Source organism: Thermobia domestica, chromosome 8, assembly GCF_964235325.1.
Source record: "Thermobia domestica chromosome 8, izTheDome1.hap1.1, whole genome shotgun sequence".
In the NCBI taxonomy this organism is placed as follows: Eukaryota; Metazoa; Arthropoda; class Insecta; order Zygentoma; family Lepismatidae; genus Thermobia; species Thermobia domestica.
The window spans coordinates 218043590-218058799 of record NC_137461.1 but is presented as its reverse complement, the minus strand read 5'-3'; the positions used below and the strand labels follow the sequence as shown (position 1 = coordinate 218058799).

Genomic DNA, 15210 nt, shown 5'->3' with positions numbered 1-15210 from the left:
GGCAATTAATTTAAGAAATGGCATTTACTGAAGATTTTTTTCTTAAAAATGGCCAAATGTGCCATTTGTGGCATCTTGCCATAACTTCCGCTCTTTACTTATTAATATGACATTAGTTTTGTAACGTCTAATATACCATATATTATTTATAAAATAAGAACTGACTCGTAGGTAATAATTCCTTACTAAATTAGAAATACGTGTTTTACAGTATACAGTAGTTTTTGTTTCAAAATCCATTTATTTTTCTGTAAATTAGGTGTCTTTCTAAATTCAATACTTTCAATGCAACTAATGTAGATCAACATAGACAGGTTACACTATATAGCGTTTAAACGATTGTATTGTTAATATATATACATCAAAATCTAGACTAAATAATGTTTAATCTAATTAAAGTAATGTTGAATTTCTATACAAATCACCGGGTTTAAACGTTTGAAAAGGAATTAGCATTGGTTTAGTGACACTGAAAATCAGATTGCGTTTCTATCAATATTCAGAATTCATTATAAATTTTACCTAAATATTTCAGTTTTCTTCTTAACCTTAAGCATTCAAATCTAGGAGAAACCTCATTATGTTTTGTAATTTTTTTAAAATTATCTACCGTATAAGTTCTGTTAACTTCCCAATATATAAAGCCTTACTTTTTAACGCTAGTTTGGATTGCACAAACTTCAAATACGATGGTGTAATTATACATTTTAACAAGGGTATCATCTTCCTAAGGCTTACAACAGTTGTCCATTCAGCTCTTACACTTTTCTTGCACAATATTAGTTGTAACTCGGTAACCAAACAAAAGATCCATGTAAGAACTTCTCATGATAATAACATAGTGTAGCCGCTCACCTGAGTGCAGACAACGTTGATTGAGAAGCGATTGTGCACCTTGTGTTGTGTGATTCACTTCTGATTGTGGAATGGAATATCAAAAAAGACGAGCAAACTTGTGCTAAATTTTATTTTAAACTTCGTGAAACAACAACATTCTCACGAAATTAACAAGTAGCATTCGGCTGTGTACCATTCAGTCACACAACGACTTGTCAGATTTTCATGCTTGCAAGCTCGAAGTATGGTCTTGATGGATGACCTCCGTCCTGGTTGTCAGTCCGTAAGTCTGAGTGAGTGAGGAGAAAGGACCCTTTGCCAATGCGTTTGTTTAATCCAATATTCGACTATTTGCTCATTAATTTGAAAAAAAAGTGTTAAGTATTCCCATTTGCTTACATAAAGACCAAGTATTGGGGCGTGCATAAGCAAAATTGATGGCGATGGTTTTTACAGAGGACCAGAAGGACATTTGTGTTATCATCAATAAGGAAATAAAGGAAGCATCCTCTAACGATCTGACATTCCTGTTTAATATAATCACAGAGTATGAATCGTAACTTTACGAGCACGACCCCGAAACCAAGGTAATGTCGCCCCAATAGAAGTCACCCGGATCCCCGAGAAACCAAAGGCAGGTCTTGGCTGAAGGTACTTCTGATTATGTTTTTGGATATGTTCGGAATAGTGGATTACGAATTTGTTTCACGTAGCCAACTGCCAAATGGGTTCCTAGACACTGGTGTTTACACCAGGGCAATACCTCGTTCATACTTCAGAAACGATATATATTTGTTAGCCAAACACATGACCGTAATATATTACTTCCCCTTAATCTCTGAATTTTGCTTCAGATGACTTTTCCTGCTTCCTATACTGAAATCCACCTTAAAATGAAACGATTTGATACCATCCAGGGCAATCTCGAAAACACGAAAAGGGAATTTCGAAGTATTCCACGACAAGTGTTTTATGACTGCTTCGGTGTAGTATAGAGCAGGAAAGTACTTTGACCGAGCCAAGCATGAAGCGGTTGTAAGTTGTCTATATAATTATTTTCAATACTATCTGCTATTACTACTATAAACGAGGAGCTTATTTTCAAAAGATAGCATTTCCATCCTCAGTTTCTTTTTCTGAATCAATCTTTAACGGTTTTTGAATATATGGGATGAAATATGTCAAATGGCACGATATGGTTATTCAAAACGGTAAGGGTTTCGATAGAAATACATTGTAAAGTTAGTTGTGTCTATATATTGTAAATATAATATATATCATTCATTCATCTACTTGTACTGTAAAACTAGTAACTGTAGAACATTTCAGCAAGGAGTGACTAACCGCTAAAGTCAATTTCGCAAGAAAAAAGGTCGTTGATTTTGGAAATTTTTCCGTTTGGAAATAAGCTTCTCGGATGTGAAACCATCAAAGTAAATTACTATCATTTCTTAAATGAACTTCATTGTGACATTTTCTAACAATTCTCATAAACTGTTGTCAGGCACGTAGCCAGGATTTCGTAATAGGGGGGGTCCGAGACATGAAATACTGGGGTTATCCACACCAGAGTTCGATTATTCTAAACTATTTTACTGGTTCGTTTAGTCAGGATTTTGTAATGAGGGGGGGGGGCAGTGTGATATGAAATATTGTGGTTATCACACAAGGGGCTTGATCACTATTTTACTAGCAACACATATTGGTTTGTTAGGACAATAAAATAGGACATGATAGTAAGTATTTTAGTAACAAACTATGAAGAAATGTCGAATAAAAGAATATTAAAAACATTTAAAAAGATTTTACAATATCGAGGTTCCTTCTTCTGTTCATCCAAATATAACCATTTTCCTTTCATTATGACCTCAACTATTTTTTAAAAAGTACGTATCCAATAATGTCTTGTAAAATATTTTACAATACTAGCGCTCCTTTCTCTATTGAATCAAATATTAACGGAACTTTCATCTACATAACTTTTTGTTTTTAATATCTGTCAAATACTGTCTGTACCAAATGACAAGTTAAAGGAACAGTTGATAACGGTTTCTGAAATAACATGTTTAATACTACAGAGAAGCGATGATGAAAAATTATTTTTATTTTTAACGCTGACTCTTCCTATTTCTTGCTTCTTTTTGTTTTATCCTTCTTTATTTTTTTATTTCTGGTCTTCAAGGGGGGGGTCCGGACCCCCCGGACCCACCCCTTGGCTACGTGCCTGCTGTTGTTGTGCTTTTAGATTCATCATCCTAACCTTGAATTTTTGTACGATCATGACTTTTTTCATGCAATCGTTTTCTTACAGCTCTTTCTCTTTCTTGGAATTTATGTAGTATATTTATTTTATCAGGTGTTTTATGTTTATAAACAGTTGACGTATACCGTCTATTACGTTCCGAGTGTTCTATATATAGTATATATAAACATATATGTGTGTGTGTATGAGTTCCATATTTTTACATGATATCTAAACCTGAGATTTTTTTTTTTTTTTTTTTTTGTAGCTCGCCACAAGATTTTTCCTCATCATATTTCTTGGACCATAACGAGAGGTTATCGTACCTACACGTCATTTTTTTATCGTGTTTTTCTGCACTAAAGAAAAGAGGAAAAAAACTTTGCTGGGGTTCTCTTTCTTCGCTGTTTCGCCATCTACACCTCTTCCTAGAGGATGATCCGTCTCCTTTGTTGCAAAGTTAACCGCTTCACCTACCTTCACCGCTTTCTCCGGTTTGTTGCGTTCCTTCTATACAACATTCTTTTTCTTTTTCCTTGGCATCAGCTATTTTTTTCTTATTTTTCTATGGCTATATATATATATATATATATATATATATATATATATATATATGTGTGTGTGTGTGTGTGTGTGTGTGTGAGAGAGAGAGAGAGAGAGAGAGAGAGAGAGAGAGAGAGAGAGAGAAGTAGGCGTCAAAGAAGGAAACTGGTAAAAGCAGAAAGCACAAGAAAACTGGAGAGCAGAGCTCGTTGATTTTTGCCTTCTCTGTGTTTCATGTGTAAAAAATGGTATCATCTGCTTTGACATGTTGTCCAAAGTTTTTACTGTTTGCTGCTAGGAGAGGAAAAAAGTTTGGAAGAACTAACTTAGTATTATTTTTCCTTTCTTTTTTTGTTTTGGATTTTTGCCTTTCTTGGCAAAGCTTTCTCAGCTGGAACAACACGACACCTTTAGTAACATAACCTAGGTAATTTATGTTTAAATGCGTAGAATATTGTCGCCTGAAATGTAAATGTATTATACAGAGAACCGCATAGGTATTCGAAAAATTAAGGATATTTTTAAATAGAATATAATAAGATATTGTTATTAATCCAATGAAAACTAACACAGACCTCTAACCCTTTCACTGGACATATGACATTTTTTTTAGTTTAACATCCCACGATTATGCAGAAGTTAAGGGAAGCAGCGATGCTGATAACGAAGAAAAGAGTAGAATGAAGAAAATGTGAGGAAATGGAAGAATCTCGAGAAAACTCACGTACAAGTGTTTATCCAACACAAAACCTACTTGGCGAAAGTTGGTTTCAAACTAGGAACCCAACGCAACACGCAACCCACTACACGCTGGACTTCGTTTATATTATTTTTAAAGTGGATTATTTGAAATAAGTATGTACAAAAGAATATAATGTGAACTGATGAGTCTAGTTCATAAACGATCTTATGACAAGAATCTTTGTATTTTTACAAATGTTCTATAGGAACAAAACTTTTTTTTTTCTGATAATGAAGACGAATAGTCATATCTATACTAATAGTGAAGCACTAACGAAACTATTTGCATCCTCTAAAGTCACTAACGAGGCAAAATTGACTACTCTAGTTTTCATCGTTAATGCTTTCCGTGGAGGCTAGTCTGAAGTTAACCCTCCTAAAGTTGTTTTTCTGCTTGTAGCGTCCAAATTACCGAAGTGCTAATATTGGAAGTTCATGTTCTAGGAAGCACTTGCAAAATAATAGCAATTGTAGTAGAAGAGATCGTTCGAGTTTTTGAATTTTTAAGGAATTTGACCCAATGAAAAATTCTCTGTGTATTTCTTATGGGAGTTTCGTGAGATATAATTTTTCATATCTACACTAACAGTGAAGCAATAACGGAAGCTATTAGTGTTTTCTAGAAGCGCTAACGATGCACTATCGGTTGCACTAGGTTTCACGGTTAGTGCTTTGTTGGAGGGCTAAAGGTTTTCGCTTCTAGCGTCCAATCTATTGAAGCACTAATGTTAGGAATTAGTGCTCTAAAAAGCACTAATTAAGCACTAACGATTGCACCAGAAGAGTTCATTAGTGGTTTTGGAATTTGTTAGGAATCTGACGCAATAAAAAATTCCCAATGTATTTCTTACGGGAGTTTCGTGACATATAATTGGCTAAATCTATACTAACATTGTAGCAATAACATAAGTATTAGTGTTTCCTAGAAGCCCTTAGGATGTATTATCTATTATCTATTACACTAGGTTTCATCGTTAGTGCTTTTTGGGGGGCTATTGTGAAGTTAGCCAAACAATGATTTTTGTTTCTAGAGTCCAAATTATTGAATCACTAATATGGGAATTGGTTCTCTAAGAAGCACTAACTATTCGCTAACGATTGCACTAGAAAACATCAATAGTGCTTTTTGGATTTGGCGAGAATTTGACCCAATGAAAAATTTCCCATATATTTCTTATGGGAGTTTGGTAACATATAATTGATCGTATCTACTCTAATAGTGAAGCACTTACGAAACTATTAGCATTTTCTAAAGACGCTAACGATGTTAACGACGCTAACGACGCTAAGGCTATGCGTTCAATCTATTTAGGCATTAATGTTGGGAGTTGGTGCTCTAAGAAGCACTAACGATTGTACTAGAAGAGATCATAAGTCCTTATGAATTTGTCGGAATTTGACCCAACTCCGGCCGGACTTTTCCATGTATTTCTTATGGGACCTTCGTGACGTAATTGATTATATCTACACTAATAGTGAAGCACTAACGAAACTATTAATGTTTCCTGGAAGCACTAGCAATGCACTTTCAATTATACTAGAACTCATCGTTAGTGCTTTCTGGATGGGTTAGCATGAAGTTAGCGCACCCTACAGTTTCTTTGCTTCTAGCGTCCTTAACGTTGAAACACTAATGTTTGCAGTTTGTGCACTAAGAACCACTAACGATGCACTAAAGAACGAGACTGATTTTTTCGTTAATGTTTGAAATGGGGGCCAGCGTGTACTTAGCCCTCCATTGTTTTGGTTCTAGAGCCTACACTAATGAAGCAAACCGCTGTTTGTGTGTCATGTGGGAGGCTAAGTTCACGAACGTGATTGCTTCTCTGTCTAAAATAATGTTGTGAATATTCGAGTTCTCATTACGTATTCTAATACTATATTAGATGAGAGTTATACATTCATGAATATACAATACTGGCACTGTAATAATATTTAGTTTCTTAATTAATGGTTCGTTGTGAGTCTTCGGTGTAATTTAATCTGAGTTATAAAATAATATTTTCCTCGTTTTGTGAAGAACACTTTAAAATGGATTTAGTACTACTGCCTTAAAATAATTCCTATAATGCTTAGCTGTGAGAATAGAAGTAAGCTATTCTTAAGGTGTTTAGGTTGCTAGGCAAGAAATTGATAACAGAAGCCATCGTTATAGCAATGTTGTTTTGGCAATATCGCTTACCTAGAATAGTTGTCAGAAGTCTTGTTGTCGTTAACGTGGAATGTTTTCTTTTAATTTGCGCTGATTGAATTTAAATTTCTTGTACTGTTCAAATTGTTTTTATTTTTTAAGCAAAGAAAATTAGATGAAATTTGTGAGTTTTACGTCCGACGGTTATGCTGGTTAGACTAAAGGAGACGGTGATGCTGAGAAATGAATGAAACGCTAGAATGAAGAAAGTGGGAGGAAACGGGAGAACCCCGAGGAAACCCACGTACACGGTGTTTGTCAAACGCAAAGTTCACTTGGCGGGAGCAGGGTTTGAATCCTGGATCCCATACGCCAGAGGTGAATGCTCTACCAGTGAGCCACTGCGGCTTCTTTTTATGCAAAGAATACGCAATACAAACTAGACTATGCATTGCATTGTATAAGCCTTAAGCTTGTATTCTGAAAACCATTAGTACAAACGTGTAATGTATGTATATAGCTAAATGTAATGGTCCCAATACGTTACCTTGTAGTACTTTATTATTTGCACGTGGGCATTGTATATGCTATTATTTATATAGGCTAATTCTTCTCATTGCCATATCACTGTCATACAACATTGCCCTGTTCAACTACTCTCAATTTGGGTTACTAAGTTGATTAGATTCTGATAATTATTTGGTAAGACAAATGCAAATGATAAAATCAACCAAAAGGTTTTCAAGGTATCTCAACAAAACCCTGAAAGGAAGTATTTCATGAACAAAGCAGAAGTCTGTTTGTTCAGGATCTATTCTCCAACAGTTTCAATGTTCAGAAAATGTCTCGACTGAATACGTTTTCCTTGCTGAAAGAAGGTATTCTTACTTCGAGTAAAAAGAGCTTGTTCTTCTGTGTTTTTGTCTGGTTTGGAAGTTTCTGTTTCTTTGTTTTCAGCTTTTTATTCTGCTTGCATGACTCTGGAAAGGAAAAGAGCGAAGCAACGAGATGAAAAAGGAATGAAAAGGAAGCTAGCTTCTCGTATGAAACAGATGTAAAAATGTTATCTTTTTTGACATGCCACCAAAGTTTGTCGTACTGTTGAGCAAAAAGTATTTTTACCGGCACAAAGTGGATCATTTTTCATCTGTTCTTTTACTGTTTCTTTTTCTATTTTGTTATCTCTCGTTTTGTTACAACAATTTTCTCATTTTAAGATCTCTGTTGTTTGAAAACACTAGAGATTCTTCTAGTTACTCCCTTCCAGTGCTCTTTTGGTTTTCTTTCATATATTTTTTTTTTCATTTTTTTCCACTGTGTGGTTGAATTAAAGTCATACACCAACACACATAACACACACGAATATTAACTGCAATAAATTCACATCCTTACATTAACATCATAGGATTTGAAGTTGTTTGTTTTTCTTCAATACAATATCTAGAAACTAGGAAGCATGGCCTTAGGAATTATTTTTATCCATTTGTTACATATACACGACTGAGTCTACATATACTTCATGTTTCTATGGAATATATTTTCAGTCACATATGTTTTCTTTAATATTTATTTGAAATGATCACGATGACGAAAATCATATATTTTTTTACAATTATTATTCTTAGGGAAGATTGCATTTCTCCTGAGTTTTTTTTCGAATGTGTCGTTATTTCGACTTCTAATTTAAATTTAGATCTATTTCTACCTTGTATATTGTGTAGTACGGATGTGAAACTAGTAGTTTATCATCAGGATAAGAGATGGAATAACTTTGAAAAGAAACAGAAAAAAATATTTAGAGCAGAAACAAAATAAACAGATACACTTGTATTTGTGGAGTTAAAGAATATGAGGCCTCACGATCATGGACGCCGAGCTCTGGCCCGAAATTTGTTTGGCTACCGTTTTTTGTATTAAAATACTCATTACGCTTTGCTAGATGGTATCGGAGCACTAAATACCACACGTGAACGTCCTCATCCACCTCCAAAGTTATACAGAAATCAGTACCGTTGCTGACAACCTGTAATCGTCACCAGATACGAAAATAAATTCAGAACAGTATATAGAGATATCTAAGATGATTCAGTACGTTGCTTTCATTAATGTAAAGTACATGAAATGTTTGTTGGTAGATGTGTTGGATACTCTTACTTTCTTACACCAATTAAAAGTTAGAGATAAAGCGAACTCATTCACGAAGATCGTTACACCTTTGTGACATTGCATTTTTAATGAGTTAGAATAAAATCTATTGTACTTTAGTGAAAAAAAGAAATTAACAGCAAAGCATTAGCTTGTAATACTGGTAATTTGTAACTGAAATGCAGTTCTTCAGCAGAAAAGGAAAACAAAAGAAAGTATTAAAAGGCGTTCCGTGTAACGGTGTTCGGAGAACTAATTTTGTGATTCGTACAAAGTACAAAGACAAATTCGCATCGATTAAAACAGTACTATATCACCAATGCTGCAAGTTGTTTGGGAAGACTAAATGGACGCCTGTACAAAATGAAGAGTCCCTGTAGAATCTGTATATCCATGAAGAATGTTAATTGCTTCTGCCCAAACCCTACAAATTAAGATCTTGACTTTTTTCCGTTAGGTATGTATGTAGTGTTCTTCTGTTACAATTCATGATGAAAATAAAACATTCTGAAATCAAAGGCATGTATTTGAATTAATTGCCTATGTTCCTCTACCTGCCCCTTTCATGAGAGAGAAAACTGTTAATATGTAAGGGATATTTTTGTTAAGTAAAATCAAAATCTCAGTGTCATTGCAGAATTGAAGACATAATTACCGATTTTATTATCGAATTGAAGTGTAAGCATTATTTTATGAACTTGCCGAGGCAACTTGTTTCTAACTTTACTTTAAAAAAATACTTCAGATACTATAAATCTGATTCCAGAACATTCCATAATTGATTCGGTGGAGTACCTTTGTAATATCACGGCTTTGTAGTAAGTGAATCACATAAACTCCTACCAGAAAATAAATTATAACAGTACGTGCATTGTATCCGTAAAGTAACAGAGTAACTCACAATACAATGTTACATGCTAAAATAATGTTTAACTTAATAACCCGACATTTTATCTGGCGACAATAAATACGAAACTTTTCTTTCGTTCTAAATTTCAAGGTCTAATTTCTTTCTGAAATACTGACTACTATTTATTACAATTATTACACATCAAAAATTGATAAACTAAAACCTATTTTGAGTTATACGACAGTATTATTTTGGGAGTACAAAATGTTTTTCTTTTCCCCCACTACTTTACACAGCTCAAACAACACATACATTTCCGTTAAATTTTAAAAGGACGAGTTCTTCACGAAGGGGCCTACCAGGTCCGGACAACTTGAAATTTTGTAACTCTCCAATATTTGCGTTTTGACAACACGAGAGGCTCACTCACGGAGGATCCATCTGATCGGGACTTCATTAAATCTTAGAAACTCAACAGATATTTCTGCATTTCCTTAATAAAACTATAGTTGATTTAACTATAAATTACTGATAGGGCATTTTATCTTATAAAACAATTTAGTTCGTCATTGTTCATTGAGAATATAGTTGGGAATACTTAAAAATTATTATCGCTTTCTCATTCATAGAATAGTTCAGTACTACATGGTCAAAAATTTCCGGTGTCCGGATTCCAGAAAATTTTTACGGAATCGGAAATTTTTATTTCCCGGATTTCGAAAAAAATCCGGATTTCGGATTTTTTCGAAATCGGAATTTTTCCGAATTCAGAAATTTTTCCGAAATCTGGAATTTTTCTGATCTTGCTTTCCGGATTCCGAAAAGTAAAAATTCTGGATTTGGCTATCTCTAACATATACGTAGTATCTTGTACTATTGGACCTCTATTCCCTTCATTAGAAAATTTTGGGGCACACCTGCATCAGAGTGAAGCTATTAACTGTCATCCGATTTTATTGCATTTCTAAACTACTCTGTATGTATGAGTAATGAAAGTCTTATAGAATGGCTAGCTGTTCGTCTGTTTGTCCATTTGTTCTTCGACGGATACGTATCAGAGCAAGAACAGTAAGAAATTACAAGAATGCGTTTTCTGATATGCTTTCAGTATTTCAAGAAAATTTCCAATCTATGTTGTTAACCATGTATTTCAATCATAAGTGGTAGACGTTCACCATTCCTAGTTTCAATGTTGCTTCAATAGATCACAAACGGTAATTGATAGCGAAAAACTTTTTTTTAAATGGACTTAATATTTAAAGAGTGAATCTCTTCCTTGCCTTATCACTGTAACAAGATCTGAAACGATTCAAATTCACTGCAAGTTATGGTTGAATATTGATCCATATAGAGCAAAAATGGTAGTAAATACCGAGAAATGTTTATCCTCGATATGAACTTAGGGTCCCAAGATTGGGTTTCATCTCCGTCCTTACCTCTCTATTCCAACCGAAAATGATATAAGTCTATCTTTTCCGGATCAGTGTTAACCAAAAGCAAAATTGTAAAAAAAAAAAAAAAAAAAAAAAAAAAAAAAAAAAAAAAACCAGCGGGAAACTGTTTTGTGAGGTGGATTTAATGCAACAGAGTATATTCAATCTCTTTTCTAATCTCTATTGTAACAACAAACAGCAGAGATCTAACCTTTTTTGTACTGATATGGGGTCGCTATGGAACAGGGTATCTTAACCTTTTACAATAGCGTATCAGCAAAGCATATTCATTATTAGTATCACCATAACTTGACCTACTACCTACTATGGTCAGGGTTGGCAAGGTAATTTACTTGTTACGTATTTTACGTAAATTACGCGTAATTTACTAGTAATTTACGTCATGTAGAAAACCAGTTTTTTACGCAGACGTAGAAAACTATATTTTTTTCATTAAAACTAAGATCATTTTGAATAGTCGGTTATATTGTAAGCTTAGTTTTCTTATTTAAGCATTAAAACATTATTATCTTCTAAATATTATATTTAAACGAAATTATTTCATGCCAAATCATAGTAATGAAAGATAATTTTGGATAGCCCCTCGCCGGCCCACTACTACTTTTCACCTATTAGCGCACACCCAAGCACAATCATCCAACATATAAGCACACACATTAAAAATATGTGTTGGTTCGGATATGTTTGAAAGTATCAAGTAACCTTTTGATTATAACAATTTATTGTTATACCTTTGCAGCTTTTAATATAAAACTCAAAACATTTCAGTATACTTTAAAACTTCTATTAGAAAAGAAAAAGAGATTGACTGGTAGGCTCATTTCACCTTCATATTACACAATAACACACACACATAACTGATACGAAAAATAATAAACTAATTTGTTTTTCTTCCACGTCTCAACGATACTATATATACCACTTCACTTAGCACTGGGACATATTGAATTTTCGATGTAAAAGTTATTAGATTCTCATTTTAAGCACACACAACTGAAAAAATATAAAAGCACCCAGCGGAACATTATACTAAATTTTTCGGAATGAACTCATTTATTTTGCTGTTTTCTTCCAAGACCAACAACACTAAATATATTACTTCCCTTAGCACTTGACTATCATTTGAACATTTAATGTAGACATTTTTCATGCTCATAATAAATAGACAAAACTGAAGAAAATACTCAACAGAATATTGAACTACTTGTTTCTTCGTTTTTTTTTTTTTTTGTGTGTGTGTGTGTGTGGAAAGAAACAATTTGTCTTTCTTCCTAGTTCGAATACTGAATGTATTTCACTTGATTTCAATAAAACTGCGTATATCATTTCATTTAAAACTTAGCCATTATTTTAATTCTAAAAAAAAAAGTTACATGCTATTTCCGTTATAGTTTAGTACAATTCGAACACAATACTCTTAATCATACTAATATTCATAACTTGAGTGGTCTTGTAATTTGAGGGTGTAGTATATTTGAAGTAGTTTCTTCGAACGTTCGAAGCTGAGCCAGTTTCTTGTGACGTTATGGAAAAGGGACCAATTTGAGAAAAGTCTTTCTTTCAATTTGCGCTGAAGATGCTAGGATGTTCAGTAACTTCATAGCAAATTCGAACAACTCCTTATGTTGCCGAGTAGCGAAATACCAGAATATGCGTGGTGTAGTAATTCCCTTCTTCATAAGTTCTTCAAAATTTCCACATTTTCCCCGATATTGCTGGTAGCTAGTTATTCCTGAAGGGCCGAGGTTTTCCAACAGAAACTCCTCTACTTGTTCGTGGTGCTTTTCTCCGACATTGTAGAAAGTCGTCACAAATGAAGACCACGAAGGCTTACCATTGTTGCTATATTGCACAATAGTTTCTTCCATGGCTTCTCTGGCATAAAACTTTTCTCGATTACAGAAGGTTTAAAACATGAAACATGATGAAATGGGTTTTGAACAGTCACGCATGCAAACCGTATTATACAATGCTACTTTACAAAGCCAATACAAAATTCGCAGCTTATGCTTACGGATTAAGTTTTGCAAAATCCAGCTAGATTCCATACAATTTTAGGAAGAATTTTTTTAAAGCTCAGCGCGTAGAACGTTTTCTTTTAATTTGTAGACCTGTTTCTAATTTTTTACGTACTTTACGTATTTTACGTAAATTACGCGTTTTTTACGCGTATTTTACACGTCACGTAGAAAACCTTTTTTTACGCGTAATTACCCAACCCTGACTATGGTATGCGTATCACTGATTGAGAAAGTTTACTATAGAGAAAGATTGGTAGGAAATAACAAGCAACTATTTTTATAGATTGAGTATTCCAACAATAGATGTCATTCCTAGCGTTAAGTCAATATTGAACTGGAAGTAGCAAAAAGTTATTGCAGTTTCGAGTTTCAACACTCATTCCATTGTACGAGAAACAGTAATTGATCAGGAAGAATATCTTTTTAATATTCGTATGGATTTACTGTCACTTCAATAAGTTCAATCTCGGATTTTAATTCTTCTGCTGTAACGGAAAGTTGTAAAGATCTGTCCCCTCCGGCTTTACAATTGAATCTTCATAAAGTAGAAACAAAGGAGATTACAGGACGTGTATATTGTTATATATTCCACATTCAAAGAGCTCATACCATCTTCCTTCTTCCTCTTTGTTCACTTGGAGACTATTAATTAGACTATGGCAGACTGTTTCGAAGTCTGTCATAGTTTCACTATGTTACGTGAAACATGTTTCTTTTTAACGAAATAAAATTATTCGTCCATTGAAGTTCTTCAACAAAATAGAGAACTTTTATTTGAATGTGCTCTGTTGATCTAGACATAGTTTATTTTTCTTACATACATTCCAAATCGGATTCAGAAGCCACCACCTGAGAATATTCACTGTTCAGTTGAGAATTTTGCATTCATAATCTATATATATAAAAGAGAACGTACAAATCCTTTGTCCGCTCATCACGCTAATACGGCTGAACCAATTTCTTTTATTTTTGGGGGGTTATTAGGATTTGGACCCTAGATGGTTTTTATCATATCACTTTAATTTTCAATTACCAGTGTCTTGAGATAATTGACCATTCAGGTGTCCATTACGTACAAATCCTTTGTTAGTTCATCATAGGTATAAAAATAAACGTATTTGTATGCAACCCGCATGACCGTGTCACTCGGCGGGTTAACATAAATGACAGGCGTTATAATGGTTTTTATCATATCACTTGAAAGCGAAAAAGTAAAAATTATCTAAGTAACAAAGTTTATTGCGTTCGGGGGTGACCGCAGCGAAGCGGGGCGGGTTAACATAAATGACAGGCGATATAATGTTAACATTTACTGCAATCTTCTATGGTTTTTATCATATCACTTGAAAGCGAAAAAGTAAAAATTATCTAAGTAACAAAGTTTATTGCGTTCCGGGGTGACCGCAGCGAAGCGGGGTGAACGCTGCTAGTAATTATATACAAGTTCATTTTCATCAACTTCAGAAGGGACAAATGAACAGTATCGTAGAAAATTATTTTATTAAATATTTCGTGTTATTTTAAAGACGAAAATAGCACTTTGAAAAACACTGTTCGTGAGCTATTACATTTAGTGTCAATAAAAATCCACTTTTGGATTTAATCACCGGTGTGTATTGAAAGTGTAATATAGCATTATTCGGTACGTTCAGACTAATATATAATATTACATGTCAAGCCTATAATTGTAATACAAATAGAATTAACAGGTTGGTACGAATTAATTGACTCATCATATATATATATATATATATATATATATATATATATATATATATATATACCGGATTGTTGTTAGTAGATGGACAGTGAAAGAGAAACATGATAGGCCTATAACTTCTTCGTTCTCATCTTGGTGTGGGAGAACCCGATTAGATACCTATTGGTAACTCTAGTGATTTCAATCCCGGAATTAAGATGTAGAGTCTCCTCGATATTGTATATAGTACTTTAATGACGAAATCAATGTTAATCGAAAACAAGTTGAAAATGCTCGAAGGGTATTGACAGAACGAACTTAAAAAGGATTAATTTTTTCCGGTAGCAATACCTGTTAATGATTCAATAATTGAAGACTCGCCGTAGAAAACAACGTAAGTGCCACCTTGTAATTGTTTCACTTCTTTTCTTTTCTTTTAATACCTTTATGCCTTAGTTAGATTTTTATATATAACTTCACTTTGTTATATGCTGGGTTGTATTTCTAAGCAATAATATTTTCTATTTTGTAACGCTTGGATACAACT

The 15210-nt window shown here is 33.8% G+C and overlaps 1 protein-coding gene across 2 annotated transcripts in view; it reads left to right on the top strand.

The window, feature by feature from the left end:
- LOC145693438 (uncharacterized) overlaps positions 1-15210 on the top strand; it is a 683742-nt gene that overhangs the window by 246672 nt on the left and 421860 nt on the right. The gene's annotated exons all lie outside the window — the stretch shown is intronic.